Source organism: Hevea brasiliensis, chromosome 9 (assembly GCF_030052815.1).
Source record: "Hevea brasiliensis isolate MT/VB/25A 57/8 chromosome 9, ASM3005281v1, whole genome shotgun sequence".
Taxonomy (NCBI): Eukaryota; Viridiplantae; Streptophyta; class Magnoliopsida; order Malpighiales; family Euphorbiaceae; genus Hevea; species Hevea brasiliensis.
In genome coordinates, this window is record NC_079501.1 from 14,822,682 (window position 1) to 14,826,830 (window position 4,149).

General features: G+C 37.1%; 1 pseudogene; it reads right to left on the reverse strand.

Moving 5' to 3' along the window:
- Positions 1 to 307: 307 nt before the first annotated feature.
- LOC110672857 (glutamate receptor 3.6-like) lies at positions 308 to 3,559 on the reverse strand (annotated as a pseudogene).
- Positions 3,560 to 4,149: the final 590 nt, after the last annotated feature.

Here is a 4,149-nt window from a genome sequence, read left to right on the forward strand (position 1 = left end):
AGAAGATTTTTACTAGACATCATGATATAAATTATTTCCTTTTCTTTTTAATTTTATGCATTAAATTATTAGAACTTTTTCCAATTTTTTTAAATAATAAATTACTTTTTTATATTCATAATTTTTTTTTTTAATTTTAATTGTGGAATGCCGTCAATTAAAAGTAGCCCAAAAAACTTCTCCTTGTTAGCCCAACTACCGCTTCTTTGTTAGGACCCTGGGTGTTTGGAAGTTCAACTGGAGAAATTATATAATATCTCAAAGAACTTAGGAGAGAAAGAAGAGGGAGAGACAGAGGCGAATAATATTTCTTATAACCTAATATATTTGCAATCTTTATATATGCATGTATTCCTCTACGCATTTCCATTTATGCTTCTGTTTTCGATTCGCCTTTTCTTTGACTTGCTTTTAACATCGTCTTCCTTTTCATCAACGAAAGAAAGAAATCTCTGAAGATGTGCAGATGTTGAGGTTCGTCCTGAGGACCCTCCAAGTTCCTCTGAATAACGCTTCACAAACTTCCTGATTATCTGTATTAGATATACAAGGAAGGCCAGCAAGCAAGCTGAACCGCATATGAGAAACAGGCCCCAGAAGCTTTTCAGATGAAGCCGGTCTGCATCTTCTTTTGCACCTTCTGAACTGCAGGCACTTCTCTGAAGCCATTTGTCGTGAATTCTTTGCAGGTCTCCACCTTCTGATAGTTTCAGGATGGCAGTTGACATGTCTACTGCTAATGGGGAATCCCTTGGAAAGGCCTGATGAGATCATATAAAGAAGAACATCAAGATTCTGTTTTGTAGTAGTAGCCCAACTAAAAAGTTGAAGAATTTAACTAGGAATCTGATATATATAGAATAAAATCTTTCTTCGGAATTAATAGTTCCTTGTAAAGGATTCAGGTGCACGTACAAATCCCTACCCATTTCTGCTGAATTCTTGATCAACAATACTGAATTCACAATTAGATGAGAGGAAGAGCTCCATGTATGCTCTTTCATCAACCACTGCAGCAACACCACCATTCTTGGGACCTTCTTTCAGGGCTTTAGCACATTCCTCTGCTGAGTTGTAAGGAACTAGTCTAGACTTGTCTATGTTGTATTCATTGCTCAAGTAATTTCCAGTGAATGAACCATACTGGTAGCCAATAGGGTCATTGCCATATATCAAACTTTCAATCCCTTTAATGGGAGAAGAAAGCTGTTCCACTGCCAGAATCGAAGTCAAATAGCTTGAATTCAGAGCAAGAACTACGAATAGCCAAATGATTAGCACCAGGCGACTAAGGGTGCCCTTGAGCTTTTCTTCTGCATATATATCAAGGTCAAGAAATGCACTATTAGCATCCAAAGGAGCAAAATTGGATCCTGTGAAAGGAGAGAAGATTACTAAAACACATCACATACTATGGGCAAAAACCACGGTGGAAAAGCTAAACCTGCAGAATATATGTGCGCAAATGTTAGCCTCTATCTCAAGTTAAAATGCACCAGTAAACCATAAAAAATAGTTGCACTTACCACAGAATAGTTACAATTTGTCTTTTAGGAGGGCCTCGTAAATGATCATTTATCCTGTGCTCCAAATTCCACACCACCACTCCTATAACAATGAAGAAAAGTGCTGTTACAAGCCACATCAATGGGGAGAATGGCCTCAAGAATGCCCAAGCACTGGAGTTTAACTTCCTCACTGGGGCCACTACAACTAGACCAGACTCAATATATGGCTGTGTGAAATCCACCATCCTTGTTCGCTCAGTCGTGATGGAAATGTCACCTACTGCAGCATCAAAGGACGACATAAAGCAAGAAAACCCAAACAATCAGCAAAGTATAAAACTTAATAACAAAGCTTCCAGAGATTCATACTCACACCAGCTGTGACCAATTGCAGAAGTTCAGTACCATTTGGGTCATTATGACCATCCCCAAATGCTATAAAGTCATATGTCACAGCATAAGGCAATAAGTTCAAGGCAGCAGTAAACACGTCAATGCAGTAGCCATGGAACTCATTACTGATACGTGAGACAAATTCTTGATAAAAGACTCGATTTGGGACTCCAATTCTCAAACGCCTTCCACTGTTAGAAAAAACCCACCCTCGAGGCTTCCCTACTCTTTGTCCAGGCCAGATTACACTGTACAGCTGTTGACTAGAACTTGAGTTACGAGGTGGTTTTGTATAAAGCTTTTCCGGAGGCTCAACTGATAATCCTGAATAATTAGACCAATAACCAATCCTCCTAAATCCTGTTCCAATCACATTTATCACTTCATATGCAGGATGAATGAGGTTCCTATCAGAAAACTTTATTGGGCATGTTAAACCAGTGAAATTAACCTGTAAAATGTTCTGAAGCAACTGATTTCCTCCGTTGAAGAATTTCAAAGCATCCGCATGTAGATTCCCTCTTTGTAGTTCTGATAAACGTGGATCATATGAAAAAGAAATGTTTCCCCCCTGATTAAAAAATGCATCAATTGCATAAGCAAGCAGCCAGACAGTGTCATAGGCATAACTTCTCCACCAGTAAATTTGCTCCACCCAGAAAAAAATTTCCTCTTCTGTTGTGAATCTGGTGTATAAATTTGCAGTGTAAGAACTCCTTGAATATCATCAACTGCTTGTGAAGGGAGAGGAGAATAAGTGTCCATGATGGTAGAAAGCCAATCTGTAACTATCCACACATACCCAGCTCCCATCATCCCAAGATACTGTGCCACATCAAACCCTTGTAGACCCCATTCAGGGTGCGCAAGAAGAACAAGAATCCTAGACTCCATTAAGGCCACCTTGACCAATGCATTGGCTATCTCATCTCTGCTCACACTGGGGCTTAAAGGAGCTTTATATGATATCTTGCAACGTCTCTCGGCAAGCTTGTCTCCTAATGCTGCAATTCCATTCCTCCCATGATCATCATCTACATAGATTGCTATTACTGCTCTCCATCCATAGTAGTCTACGATTTCTGCGATGGCAGCCATCTGAAATACATCACTCTATGTTGTTCTAACAAAGAATGGGTACTGCAAGGAAGATAGCGTAGGGTCTGATGCTGCAAATGATAATAGGGGCACTTGAAACCAGTTGGCAATATGGGATATGACATGAGCAGTGACAGAAAACTGGGGGCCAATTATGGACACTACCTCATTCCGCATCAAGCTTAAAGCTGTTGTAAGCAAGTGAAATTAGCAAAACAGAGATCATTGCATACAGGAATCTAGAAAATTTTTATTAATAGAAGTAACAATTTGATAAAATAAAAAAATAAAGAATTGATGCTATTCCCAGCTATTGACTTACCCTCAAGCATGCCCAAATATCCACTATAATTTGTGTCTTGCATAATAAGATACAGTTCAGTTGCACCTAGAAGAGTTTGGTCCCTATTCACATCTTCTACTGCAGCTTCTAGTGCAACTGTTGCAACTTTGCCAATGGTAGAATCAAAAGATAAAAGAGCCCCAATTTTCACAATATTTGGTCTTGCATCAACAGTGCTTCTAGCAACATTTGAAGAGAACCAATTGTAGAAAACCATTAAAACTGTTATAAATAGCTTGTATGTTAGATAGTATAGAGAGAAAAAATTCTTATATTGTTAAAATATAAGAAAGTGAAGGAATGACAAGAGTGAAATATGTATAGAATTATATGTATATAATTCAATATATATTATTCTATTATGGCAATTGGCACGTATATGTGTGAAATAAAATAATTATCATATTGTAATTTTCGTAAATAAATTACGAACAGATGTGTTTATTAATAAGTAGATGTGTCTGTTAATAGACAGACATGTCAATTCTATACAAACAGTCACAACTGTTTATATAGGTGTCTGTTAATAAACAAACATATCTATTCTATACAAAAGTCATAACTATTTATATAGTTGTCTGTTAATAAACAGATATGTCTATACAAATAGTCACAACTATTTGTATATGTAGCTTTTAATAAACAAACATGTCTATTACACAAATAGTTGTATCTATTGGAGATAGACAGATGTGTCTATCCAGTAAAGGTGCTATGACTTTTCATTCTTTATAAATATGGATGAGTTTTTTCAATCCAAATATACTACTTCTACTTCTTCTTCTTTTCTTCTAGTCTCTCTAAATT